The sequence below is a fragment of the Myodes glareolus genome, chromosome 1 (assembly GCF_982192425.1).
Source record: "Myodes glareolus chromosome 1, mMyoGla1.1, whole genome shotgun sequence".
NCBI classification, from domain to species: domain Eukaryota; kingdom Metazoa; phylum Chordata; class Mammalia; order Rodentia; family Cricetidae; genus Myodes; species Myodes glareolus.
This window is the reverse complement of record NC_142026.1, coordinates 128,605,800-128,620,163: the sequence shown is the minus strand read 5'-3', so window position 1 is coordinate 128,620,163 and position 14,364 is coordinate 128,605,800. Positions and strand designations below refer to the sequence as shown.

The window sequence follows — 14,364 nt, the reverse complement described above, 5'->3', positions numbered from 1 at the left end:
TTTGGTTTTCTTAGTTGGCAAACGTCCCTCAGCTGGGCTGGTACATGAGAAGGCTCTGTAAACCCAGCAGCATAGTCAGTTCCCTGAGGACCAGGGCTGTGTTATGGCACCGCGGCTTTGAAACACAAGCTCCCGCTGCCATCTTCCGTATTTAGGCTTGGCGAAAATGAGAAGCTCCTACGTACATCTGGAGCGCCAGTGTTTAAGATGGTGTGGAGGGTGCCACAACCCGGGGAGGATGGCATGGAAACAAGACATAGTAAATATACACAGACAGGCATCTGTCTCCTACCCATCATGATATGCATATTGTTAGATACAGAATTTTTTTTTTTTTTTTTGGTTTTTTGAGACAGAATTTCTCTGTAGCTTTGGGGCCTGTCCTGGAACTAGCTCTTGTAGACCAGACTGGCAGACTGGTCTGGAACTCACAGAGATCTGCCTGCCTCTGCCTCCTGAGTGCTGGGATTAAAGACAAGCGCCACCAGCACCTGGCTCGATACAGAAATCTTAACTCAGAATCTATCCCTCGTGACACAGACACTAAAAGGAATACACATGTAGAAATCTTCACAGAGGAACTGAGCACCTTATCAATGTTCTATTTTTAAAAATGAAGAAAATGCTATCTTAAATAATGGGATTAATTTAATAAGTTTTCATTCAATGTTTTTTTTTAATTTAGTAGTCAGCTATTATGTGTTCATGTGTACACTGTATGAAGTCACACTGAATTAATGATGAGTGGATACAGGCAAAGGGTATATAAGATGATCAAAGGTCAAGAAACACAATGCAGGACTGACACGATGGTTGCTCGATGAGGAAAGACACCTGCTGACCCCAATACCCGAGTTTGATTCCCACAAACCCACACGGTAGAATGAGAGAACCAACCCTTCTGACCCCCACGTGAGCACCACACCATGTGTGTGCACACATTAGATCAATAAATTAAGATGTGATAGTTTTAAAACATAATAAATTATATGCTGTATTTAAAACATAGTACATTATATGCTGTATTTAAAACATAATAAATTATATTCTGTATTTAAAAGTACAAAACAACCCCATATGAACACAAAGGACAGAATCCGCATCAAAAATCTTTTATAGATAACTACTAAGGGAACAGGATTTTTCATGGGTTTAGCTTTTTTCTCCATTCCTGTTTAGAACTTAAATTCTTTTATTTATACCAGGTAAAACAGGGTGGGCGTCCTCAACTCGGTCTTCTTTGGAGCCTTTTCTAATGTATCGAGATCCTTCGTTTAGGGAGTTTTTCTTCTGCTTGTTTACAATGCTTTATTTCTAGGGAAAATTACTCTTTCAATAAATTTAACATCCAAGACAACCATTAATTAAAATAGATATGAGAATACTAGCAACACTTTTTCTAAATATATATCAAATTGTAATTTAAAAGTTATAAAAATATTTACTCAACTCTAATCTCCCCATTTGCCATCTTACTAGTGTTGCTGGGGGAGGGGGCATGTGATTCAGAGTTGAGACTGGGTATAATAAATATCTGCATGAAAGTTAACACTAAACCACCATTTTTTTCTGAGCTAGGTTCTCACTATGTGCCCCAGGCTGAACCTCAAATTTGTGATCCTCCTGCCTCAGTCATCTGAAATGCTAGAACAACAAGCGTGCACTGCCAATGCCTTGAACTTAGCAGTTCTAACAGAAGAAACAGACTCTAGGAGCTAATTGTTCCTCTTAAAATAATTAAATAAATCCCTCAGATTATCAAAGACTGTTGTTTGCTGGTTTAGCCTAACTTGACTCTTTTCTGAAAGATTTGGGATTTTTTTCAGATTTACAATACTTTCATATGCTGCATAACAGGATGCCATGAGAACAGGACCCATGTCTAAACATGAAATTCAGTTGTGCTGCATACATGCATTACACACATAGCCTGAAGGCAATTTTATGCAATGTTCTCTGTGTGCCTGTGTTTAATTGCAACCCATAGCAGTCCAGGTGTGGGATTTCCCAACCAGGACACTTATGCTGATGCCCAAAGAGTTCCAGATTTTCAGGCATGCTTGATTCTAGACTTTCAGGTTAGAAATCCTCTATAGGTCTTTGTGTTTAGTGAGAGCTTCAGTTATGGCTCCAGAAGTGATGGTTAAAGAAATGCCCCAGAAGAGCAGACTTCCCGGTACAGAGTTCCCAATGAGGTCTTGGCAAAGTCACCGATGGTTCTGCCATTCAAATCTATCCAAACACAGAAGAGGTTGTGACAATAACACTCCAAACAGTACAGGCTCTTTTGCCAACTACTGGCACTGACAATACACTACAGCACAGATTGGCCATTACCACAAAAACAGACCAGAGCATGAAGCGCTGTGCCCTTCCATGTGGCCCAGGAACTCCTAGACTTCTTCTGATGCTAATTAGAACACCACCAACGCTTCTGATTGTTACCGGCAGTCTCTGAGAAAGAGACACCATAAACACATGAAAGTTTCCATCAACCTGCTTATTTTTAAAGCCACGCTTACTTACTCTTTAATTCCATATTTAAAGGAAACAGAAACTGAACAAAATGTCCCCTATGCATTTTACCTGGATTCTCTTCACTACACCTGTCTGTCACCCCTACTTTCTCATTATATTGTCTGTCTTTCCTCTGGGGTATCTGAAAGCAAACTGTACATTTCAGCACATACTTCCAAAAACACGGTCATTTTCTCTTACCTAAGCACAGTGCCCTTACCAAGCCAAGGAATTCACCTAGAAACACTACTATTTTCAGATCTATAGACAGTGTCCAAATTCTGTCAGTTGCCTTATAAAGACCTGCCTTCTGATCCAACATCCAGTCTAGGGTCGGGCCCACATTTGGCCAACATGACTTTCTTTTCCCTTGACCTGGAATTATTCATGATCTGGACAATTTTGAAACGTGTTATCACTTTCTGTAACATGTCCCAAAATTTGAGATTTTTCTAAAGTCTCTTTTAAGTTACACATTCGGGAGGGACATCACAGAAGTGTTGTCGTTTGTCCCGTGAGCACCGTAACAGGGATGGGAAGTAGGTTCTATTCATCTGCTCCTCCTGGGCTCGGGTGAGGTGGGTCTCTGTTAGATTTCCTCTTCCTGTCTCTGAGATTTTTGATGATATCCACTTTCAATCTGTTTGCCTTTGCTAACCTCTGCATCTGCAGATGATTCTTCCTTCATGCCTCCAGGGCTTTGCCTTTTCCTGGGTACAGAGCTGAGACAGTATCCAGTGCTCTCAAGTCTAGAGGCAGTGATAAGCTTAGTTAGCTCATGGAACTCTGGTTGTAAGGGGCACACCCTTGAAAGTCTCCTATTATCCCACAAGGACTTTGCTTGCCATCTGCTTGGGTGCAGTCGATCCAGAAGGAGCCTCTAAGAAGGACTTACAGTATTATCATCAGACTTTCACCCTTGTACAATTCAGGAAGTCTAATGAAGATTATAAGTAAAATCTGTCTTTATTATCACTAACTTTTAGCTGGAATTTGGCCTATCCTTCATGGACAGACATAGGCAATAACCGCATATCCTTCATGGACAGACATAGGCAATAACCATTACAGTGCCGCCAGATGCTCTTTCTCTGTTGGTGTCTTTCAAATCACACGTGCTTGATGTTGCTTCCTGGAAATATGTTTACTTACCACTAATCTGAAACTGGCATTAAATTTGAGTTATGTTATTATAGCCTTGCCTTCTTCACTCTGTTAGGAGCATCCTTCTGGGAGGATGTTCACAGGCTTCCTGTGACTGCCAAAATAGCTCAGAACATAAAATAGGTCCAGATGAAGGGTGTGGTTCCCTGAGTCACCCAGCAGAGGCACTCCGAGAAGCAGGTGGGGAGTATTTGGAAGAATAAACTCGGTCTTAAGATGGCTGCTATAGAGTTCTTTGTAGGGCAGTTCCCTGCCTAGATGAATGGAGAGAATAAAGTTGTAAATTTGAAAACTGCATACATGGGATGGTGGATGGGATTATTAAGAACAGAGTACAGGGGATGGGAAGAGAAGTTGTAAATTTCAAGCGATGGTTGCATTTTGGAGAGGAATGCAAATGCTAGGAAAACAGATGGGAAAACGGTCTGAATAGAACGAAGTGCAAGAGATTACGGAAATCTGACACCATATTTTCTGTTCTCCAGTGCCTTTATATGCAACGAACCCTTGGAAGGAGTCTCCATTGGAAGCCAAAGGCAGAAAAACACGTCAGTCGATTTTTCTCTACTGAATCCATCATTTACAAGATGGCGAAGATCGATTCTCTCTCAACCCAGTTCCTTCATCTTAAAAAAATGCTCTGTGGTTTATAAAGGTTAATATTAAGCGAATAGATGACAAAGGACTTAATTGATCTACTGACATGTGCAAGCTTGGGGAAGGTCAGCTCCCCTTCTCTCCCATCTTCTCTCTCTACTCCAAACCATTAATAATCCATCTCATAGGTTCAAGTTTAAAAGAATTAAAGAATGCAATAAGAAAACAGTGATTTTTTTTTCTTGAGTCAAAAGCATAGCACTTTAAACGCATTATACCAGGTACAGTACAATGTTGGCGTGAAGCTAAACTAAGAAAAATTATGATTAAAATTCAAATAGAGCATTGAGACTGTACTGAGGAAACAGAATGAGTAAAAATTACAGAAAAAGAGAGCCTGTAATTTTAAGCAGTCAGTCAAAAGGGATCAAGACATCAGTCCACAGTTTGTTGGCTTCCACACAGGATTCAAGTGCTAGGCACAGATGTATGCCAGTCCTTGGGAAACCAACCGAATCTTCCATCTCTTTCCTTCATGCGTCTTTCCTTACGTAATGTTCTCTTACCTTATTACCAACGTGATGTGAAGGACAGGAGAAGGGTAGTTCTAAATGTAAATGAATTTTTTAAATATTAACCTTAGTTATACTATATTAGGTCCCCTTATTGCCAGATGTGGATATCATATATGTGTGAGGTCAGGTTCTGTGGGAGTCCTTAACAGCCCGGTTACAAGGTTCAGTGCAAAGTGAAAACAGAGTTATTGTCACAGCATGGGAGTCAGATACTGTGTCTTGTCCACCCTGGTCGCTGCATGAGGGGTGGCTCTGGGTGACCACAGGAATGCTAAGGATTTGAAGTTGGACCCCTGAAATCTCCTCAGCCTTGCTCCACACTGAGCTGTGAGCAGTTCTCCAGGGAGAAGGCAAACGGATTCTTTCCCAACCCAATGGCAGAATCACAGTGGAACTGGAAATATTCTGACCTGTGCTTCCAAAGAATTTTCTAGAGAATCATGATTCTTTCTATGAAAACTGCAGGAATCTAAGTGCTAAGAAGGCCTCCTAACTTCAAGAAGAAAGTGCTGCCATCTACAGGGAGGACACGGAACTACTATCCACAGAAAAGGGGTGGGGGCAGGGAGAGGAAGTGGCAAGCCACAGGAGAGACTAAATGGTGACCACGTTCAAGTTCTTAAACGTAATGTGATCTCTGTCCTTGCCATCCTATTCGGCATAAGCCAACCACCTGTGACTAGCAAGTGTTTGGAAATATGGGTGATTAACTCAAGTCTTTGTCATTCTTATGCCTAATGGTTTAGTTTGGTTCTACCCCGTTTCAATCCAGGGATAATGCCGCTATAGCATTTTTTTTTTTTAATCTGAAAGTGATCAAAATACTATGTTGACCCTTTCTGGGCAAAGACTGTTATAAACTTTAGCTTGGAATTGCTGATGCATAATTAAAGGACACTGGCTAGCACTTTCAAACTCTGATGGTGTGGTCAGAGAAGTATTATCACAAAATATATTGCTATTATGTCATGCTTGATTATCAAAGCAAAATAAGTAGGTTATCAATCTAACAGAATCTGTAAGATTTTATCCAATTTCGTAGTTGCTAATTGCCATGGGGCTTATAGCAAATATTTGAGATATGAATAGCACAGATTTATATATACATATATTCAGAGATGTAACCAACATGTATATACATACCCAGATATATGTATATTCATATATATGAAGAGGCACATGCTGTATGCCTATTTCTACTAAACACCAATTACACAGCCTATAATACTTGGAGGACTAGTTTTCTTGTGAGTGAGCACTTGAATAAGCCATTATGAGTTACTATTCATAACCCTTTGGGTTTTGCTAATCGAGTTGATTTGAGGTCAAGCCGCCATGCAAGTCAATCACTAAAACTGAAGAATGCTTCTAATAATTCTTATTTATCAATTGACTTTTTTCAAATATCTGAACCTTAAAAAAACAGTGTTCAAGTCAAATATCTCTAATAAATATTTTGTATTTGAGTTGGGAATGCTTTGTAATTGAAAAGAACACAGAGTTACAGACAATACACAGCAAAAAAGGAAAAGCAGTGTATCTCAATAATTCTCTATGGTGATTTTGTGTTAAAATTGTGGTGTTTTAAGTGTATCTTGTTGATTTAAATACATTATTAAGTTTGGTTTTATTAGCCTCTCACACACACATGCTTTTTAGAATGTAGTTGCCAGGTGACTGGCATGTTTCTATTACATGGTGCTATTCTAATTGATTTGAAGTCAGAGAAAAGATATAGGTAAGGTTTGTCATCCTAACACAGCCACCTGAAGCACTGTGTTTACAAATTCCTTTTAGCTCTCAAAATGAATCTTGCCTTTATTTTGTTTTATTTAGGGGGCAGAGCCTCATTACGTAATCAATTTAGCTTGAAGCTCATGATCCTCCTCCCCCGAACCTCTGAGTGCCAAGAGTACAGGCACCTGCCACTCCACCCTGGAAGACAAGCTTCTTTGGTTTTAAGCAGAATTTCGCATCGCCCCAGCTGGCTTCAAACTCACTGTGTAGCTGAAGCTGACCTTGAACTTTACACCCTCCTGATTCCAACCCCAAGTGCTGAGATTGCGCATTTGTACCATTAGGCCCTAGAAACAAGATTCATTTTTAAAACATGTAGCAAGCAGTGAGATTTGAATAGGTTAATATAACACAAATTGTAGAGGAAATAACCCAATTCCACCTTCAATGATTATCACTGTGGCTAATGAATATCTTTAAATGGTAGGAAATCTAATTTTAATGAAGTCAATCACATGATCATCTTCATCAGAGTTAATGAACTGCTGACGGGAATGACAGGGGTTTCTTTTATAAAAATTTGATTAAAATTATTTCCTGTCCCATTTTTCCCATAAATTTCCAACATTACTGCTCCAGATTGACCCCTTCTATTGAGCTACAGCTATATCAGCCGTGAAGGTAGGTCAATAGATAGATAGATAGACAGACAGATGGATGATGGGTGGAAGGGTGGATAGATCAGTGGAAACAAGGAAGGAAGGAAAGGGAGGGAAGAAGGGAGGAAGGAAGGGAGGGAGGGAGGGAGAGAGGGAGGAAGGGAGGGAGGGAGGGAGGAAGGAACGAAGGAAGGAACGAATGAACGGAGGGAGGGAGGGGAGGGAGGGAGGAAGGAGAAAAAAGAGAAAGAAGGAAGGAAAGAAGGGAGGAGGAAGGAAAGGAGGAATAGATGATAGCTGGATGGAAGGATGGATAGATAGACAGAAGAAGAGATAGATAGATGATAGATAGATAGATAGATAGATAGATAGATAGATAGATAGATAGATAGATAGATAGGTAGATAATAGACAGACAGCTAGCTGCCATCTCTCACTGGTTTTCATACTCAAGAGCCCAGTGTATGCTCGCTCCTGGGTCCCTCCCTGGTCCTTAGTGTCTGAAGTTCTCCTCTTCCACAGTATGGACACATCTGCTACCAAATATGTCTTTTTCCAGTCTACAAGTACCTTGTCTCCCCCTCCTTCTTTTTCATATCCCAATGTTAACAAGTTTATCTACTATCCAACAGGAAAATAAAACAAAACAAAGCAGACAGGACCTCGATTTAGTTGGCAGATCCCCACATAAAGATAGGGTGTCCAACCGTCCTGCTCTGTTTGCCCAAGACGGTCCTGGTACGAGAATTGAAAGTCTTACCTTCCGGGAACCTCCTCAGCCCTACACGCAGCAAAACTATTGGGAGCCCTTCCTGGCCAGATTGGCCCTTAACACAGAGTAGGACCTTGGATTCCTTCCTTGCCAATGCAGAAAGTAAAACACAAGGATGTTTACTCGCGTGTCAGTACTCGAGCTGCCACGAAGCCTGTGTGTCGCCTGCTGCTCTCACCCTCCGTCCTTTCATGCACATGACCGCCCTTTCCTCCCATACCCAAACTGCAGTAATATTCCAGGCATAGGTGTCTCTCCGAGGCCACACTTACTCCCTGAGGTGAAGACAAATTGTACTTAGCACAGTGAATTTTAATCTTCTGTCTTACTCCCAAGCCTTCCACCTTGAAGTCTGGCTATCCCTTGGGGCTCATCACTGCATGTTGGCTGAATCCATGAATGAATGGAGGTCCGTGTCTTACAAGGGACTACTGTTGCTAACATCCTCGGCTTGGTTTTCTTCCAGCTAGCAACCCTCTTTTTGTGCCAAAACCAAGAAGAGGCTGCCATGACTGCACATCTCTGCATTTTGCAGCCTTGGAGAACCCTGCTCTGGTCGTAAGCTCTCTAATGCCGTGGAGAGACCAATCACGCCGTCAGTCAGTAACCACAAGCTAACCCCCGTCAGGTGTGCAGATCCTCATGCTGCGAACACCGAAAAAGCAACAGCAACAGCAACGGCCAAACAAAGCAAACCCAAATCCTCACGCTTTCCTTTCCTGAGTGGGTGATGGTTTCCACCTGGGTTCTAGCTCAGGAACCCGTGTGGAAGGAGAGAACCAACCCGACAGAACTGACCACCCCAAAAGTCCTACGCCATGGGCGTGACTCCACCCGTACACACCTACACACAGGACAATAAACATTTTAAACACAGGGGTGACCCATTAGCAAGCTCGTTCTGTCTCATGCAGAGGAAATCCCAGGAATACTTCGTGTTTGGTTTTCTAGACCACATAGTCTATTTTGAGGAGTTTGTCACTGTTGCTGTTACGGTGGCTGCTGTGGCTCTCGGGTTTACGGTCATTTTCATTTTCACTCGCTCCGGCGACAAGAACACTCACAGGAGATTAGAAGACGCAGCTTCGGATGTTTAACCCTGCCAGAAAGTCAGTGTGGGAGCCCGGGTGAGTCGCTGCCCCTCTTCACCCCACTCTCTTCTTCTGGGGGGGACGTGATTGGGTGAGGTGTTCTCCAATGCCCTCTGTAGCTCAAATGTGCTTCAATTTTCTGATTCTAAATGTGTCATTACCATTGCTTCTCCTGAATCACAACGGAACGAATTAGAAAGAACACACCGGTTGAAGTCGGTTAAATAAATGCATGAAAAGGAACAGAGGGCGACAGGCATATTTTAAGTAGCCCCGATAGAAAGGGACTCTGTGAGATACAGGTAGAAATAAAGCCATTGGCATTTTAGCATATTTGCCTGCTCTATTTAGGAAAAGAAAACAAGCCAGTCTATGACTAACAAAATTACACACAAATCTCCACTAAATTTCTAACATGCATTTGTCTCCAATGGACATTAACCAGTCAAGATGCAAAACGGCGAACAGTTTGGATGCTACAAACATGCGATGCTCTGGGGGATTCTGGAGATCACAGAATTTGACCATTGTGAGGTCCCCAGTAGGTGATTGATGCCAAGTTTATAGACTCCCTTGTTTGGGGATGCAGTTGAAGGCAAATCCTGACCTGCGTGGGGCCCTTGAAAGAACCTCTGCTCCTCAAGGTCAGCCCACTGCGTTACTATGGGAAATGGGTGACGTCATCCCTGGCCTAGGACGTTTTCTGGAAAGCTCCCTGCCACCCTAGTTTTCCCATTTCACCCCCTGAGGCTTCTTGGCTGCAGCATGCGTTCTTAGAATCGAGCCCTTCATCTTAGCCGAACCCTAGCTGGATATGGGGAAACACATCTGTGGAAGTACAAACAAGCAAAGGGCCACAAGAGACAGCTACCCTGGGCAGAACAGCAGCCGCCGAGAGCTTGCTCACCATAAGTATGCACTGGCCCCTGCACAGAGCAGTCATCGGAGCAGTGACTCCGGGTCAGGACCTGCGGACTGAGCCAGCTCCAGCCCAGCCTGCTCTAGCGCTCTACCTCCAGACCCTCAGGGGTCTCGCTTTGGACCCCTTGCAACCTGAAGAAGGAAGATGAGAAGAAAAGTACGAGACAAGAGAGATGGAATCTTTTTAATATGTGCTTTAAAACCTCTTTATAGGGATGAGTAATAGAACGACTGGGGCCAGCAAACACACTCAACCTTTCCACATTTTCTCTAAACAGTTATAAAACCCAGGGTCTTGTAAGGTCAGAGTTAACGCAATACCGTCTTGTTTTGTAATTTTAAATGGCTTTTAACAGAACTGTAAAATAGCCTTAGTAACAGTAAAAGGTGCATTCAACCAGACAAGGAGGATTGAGAAGGAGATGGCAGAGCGCACTGAAGTGGTCAGATGAACTGAGTTCAACCTGTATGCTTCTGCAAGCCTTGACCTCCCCACATACATCTCTTCCTGCTCCTTGAATCAAATAATAATCTAATATGTCACTTCGTTTATACTAAGAAGTATCACATATTGTTCTCAATTTGCTCAAAAAAAAAAAGAAACATAAATTGAATCTCTAACTACATTCCAGCTTAAGTCCTAAATATCAGTAACAAAGAATTAGACAAAACAGAATTCTGCCCTTATAGATGTTCCATTCTGCTTTAGGGCATTGGATAAGTAAAAAAAATAAAATAAAATACTGTAGGTTAGAAGGTGATGAGATATAAATGAATAAATAAATAAATAAATAAATAAAATAGTAACATATAAGAGTAGGGGATGCAGAAAAACAGTCGCTACTTCAGATAACACAATCAAGGTGAAACTGGAATTATTACCTCACGGAGAAAAAGGAACAAGGGGTGAGTTTGAAGAGACAGCAAATGGACAAGTTCTGGATCAGAAGAATATCCATCACATCCAACCGGCGGCCAAAGAGACCAGGACCCTAAAGCAGAGAGAGCACAACTCTGTAAGAAGTCCAAGGGAAGCCAGACGCATTAGCACAAACTGTAACCTCCGTGTGTGGGAGGCCAAGGCAGGAGGGTCAGGAGTTTGAGGCTAGCCTGAGCTGTGGAACAAGACACTGATGGAAAGAAGGGGGGGAGGAAAGAGGGAGGGAGGGAGGGAGGGAGGGAGAGAGGGAGGGAGGGAAAGAAGGAAGGAAGGAAGGAAGGAAGGAAGGAAGGAAGGAAGGAAGGAAAAGAAAAAGAAGGGATACAGGGGGAGGGTGGAGTGAGAGAGAAAGGAGGGGGAGAAATGAAGAAAGATGGAGGAAAAGGAATGAAGTGGTCCAAGGCATGAGGGTGGCGGCTCTTTGCCTTGAGTGAACTCAGAGGTAACTGGGAGATCCTAAATAGTCCTGATAATCACCTGGCTTCCATTTATCCGTGACAGAACTGACTGCTTCCCGGCAGGAAGAAAATAAAAAAGGAGGCGGTTCCAAGGTGACATAATGTTCCGGGCAGCAAAAAAGTGAAAGCTGGAATGAGACAGGGGGATGCCAGTGGTGGGCTGCATTCTAGATGCATTCTTACAACACCGAAAGAAGCTCTGCCACAGTGTGGAGTAGAGGGGCTGAGGATGGTCCCCCATGTTTGGCTGATCCCTGGAAGAAAAGACCTTCTACAAATCAAAGTGAGGCCCATTGTGTGACGAGGGCCTTCCAAGAGAGACTAGGAATTTGCCTTAGACACATAATACATAAGAAAGCTTTAGAAAGCCAGGCAAGGGATGGATGACAGGTCTGGAATTCAAAAGGAAAGCGAGCCATGGGGCTTGCTCACAGCCCTGACACCAGGTGTGAAGGACACAAGGAGAGATAAAGAAGCTGGGCCCCGGGGAGTCCCACCTAAGAGACTCTGGGAACTCTGGGTTTGGAGACTGAGAAGGTGCAACCAAGAAGAAAGGTCTCCAGATGACTAGAGTGACCCACGGTGGTTAATTTAGATGAAATAAGATAAGGATTGTGGATTGGCATCAGACTTGGCATCTGTCACAAGTAACATCAATAGAGACCAAGTGTCTACATGGCAACCAACTTTCATGAAAGAAGTCAAACAAGTTTGGGCTAAACAATCAGAAGTCGTTGGGGGAAGTATGATCATCTTTAATTATTTTTTTGTCTCATAAATCTTATTCCACAGGCCAAAAGCTGGACAGAAGTAGCATTCTCTTTGAACTCTTAACAAAGAAAAGATTCACAAATGATGATAGACAGACAAGCATATTTATATTCTCTTCAATGACTGACTTGATAGCAAACCTCTTAGCTAGCAGTGAGAATTACATGTATGAGGTAGAGCAATATTTCATTTTTTCTAGACTCTGGAAGTGACAGGTGGCTTTATTTTTTCTTTATTAATAATAAACTTAAATTCCTTTACAAGATCGTAACTAAGGCATACATTTGTTTCCACAGACTTTCCTGATGCTAAATTTTGTTCCCAGTTTGCTTGCCAGTCCCTAAAGACATTCAATGACTATGCGAGTGCTTCCAATTCCCCAACGTTGACTCCCTGCATCTCTGTTCTGTACTGTCCTAAACAATTTAATCTAAGTTAGAACATTTCACTCATTCCCCAGAGCAGATCCATGGCACGGAGGCAGCATAAGGAATTCTGAGAACAGGATGGAAATAGGGAAGATGGGTAGATGCAAAAACTAGTAAAAGAGGAGAGAGAGAGAGAGAGAGAGAGAGAGAGAGAGAGAGAGAGAGAGAGAGACAGAGAAGCTGCAGTTTGAAAACTTAACCATGGATTTCCACAATTTCACACATAAGCCAGGAATGGCACAACCTAGAAATCCTACACCAACAAGGTCTTGCCAAACTATCATCTCACCTGGAGAAATCCATTTTCAGTCAACAAGCACTGTTGGCAATATCTGTGCACCCAAACTGGTGGGAGCCGACCCATTAGAAATCAGATAGAGAACAAATTTGGAGAACTTGCAACCTGAATAATTTTCCCAAACTCTTTTCCACGTAAGGATTGTCTGCTTCTTCAATGGTTAGCAGTACAAACCAATGTGGTCTGGATCCTTTCCGTGGGAGGTCACAATCCGAGATGAAAAGAATGTCAACAGATGGAGAAACCGGGCAGTGACTCCGATATCAGTGGACTAAGCCCATTAAAGAATGAGGGTGAATCCCAGGATGTGATGAGCCAATAGAGCTTCTGAAGGTTCTACAGTAGAGTTGATTGATTAGGTGGTTTAGGCTTTCAGAAAACAGAGTATGCACTCTATCAGTTGTCTTAAAATCTATAAGTTTTAGAAAATATTGACTCAGCAGATGCTGTTCTGGTTTTGTTTTGTTTTGAAGTCCTCAGAACGGAGAACAGAAGGGGGATGGAAAGATTGTACCAGGGCTAAGAATGGTTCTGCACTTTACAGAGACCTGGTTCCGGTTCCCTGCACCCACATAGAGATGCACAACCACTTGTAACTCCAGTTCCAGGGGCTCCAGTATCCTTTTGTGATTTCTGTGGACTCCTCCGTGAGCATGGTGCACATACATACACTCTCTCACACACACATACACTAAATAAATATGTTTTTAAAAGAAAGGAAACTACAAGAAAGCCATCATGCTATCCAAGACACCCAGGAATATTTTGTGATGGGGGGAAAAGCATAGAAAGGGGGTACCAAATGTTTAAAGGAGAAAATGTTCTTTAAATCTTAGCCATTAACAATAACATGTTTTCAGTGTATGGGAGGAGTGTGCATGGGCACTGTGCACATGTGGAGGTGGAGGATGACTTTGTGGAACCGGTTCTCTCCTTCCATCTCCTCTATTTCTGGGCATTGAACACCAGTCTTGCAGCTTGTGTGGCAAGTGCCTCTACCTGCTGGGCTGTCTCACTAGGCCGATTGCAGCATTTTGACAGTATGGTGCAGCTCTTGTCATTGTATTGGTTTGACGTCTTGCAACGGGAGTTGAAGAGAAACTGCTTTTGCTACATGTTTGCAGCTCAGAGCTATCATTTTTATTCTCCCTGGTGACAAGTCTGGCAGCAAAGCCTACTCACGTCAGGAGCCTGGGGCAGTGTTAGAATTTCTAAGGAGACAACTACAGTATCAATATGATCATAGTCAAGATCAGGAAGTGAACCATGAGAAAACAACATTTCCAAATTCTGCTGTTGGAAAGAATCGTTCACCAAGCACACACACCCACATTCTATATCAATAATCAATTCTGAAATGCTCTATGCACCTTTGCTAGGTTTTCTTGATATACCCCCTCCAAAGACTGAGTAAGTTTTTTGTTATTTAAAGTACA

The 14,364-nt window shown here is 42.5% G+C and overlaps 1 protein-coding gene across 3 annotated transcripts in view; it reads right to left on the bottom strand.

Moving 5' to 3' along the window:
- The window catches only part of Esr1 (estrogen receptor 1), a 367,895-nt gene that overhangs the window by 289,600 nt on the left and 63,931 nt on the right, over window positions 1-14,364 (bottom strand). The window contains exon 2 of one of the 3 annotated variants that reach the window (XM_048419877.3): window positions 10,916-11,025. The exons of the other annotated variants lie outside the window; for them this stretch is intronic. The gene's annotated coding sequence lies outside the window, so the exon portion shown is untranslated. The remainder of the gene's footprint in view (window positions 1-10,915; window positions 11,026-14,364) is intronic. 3 annotated transcript variants of the gene reach the window in all.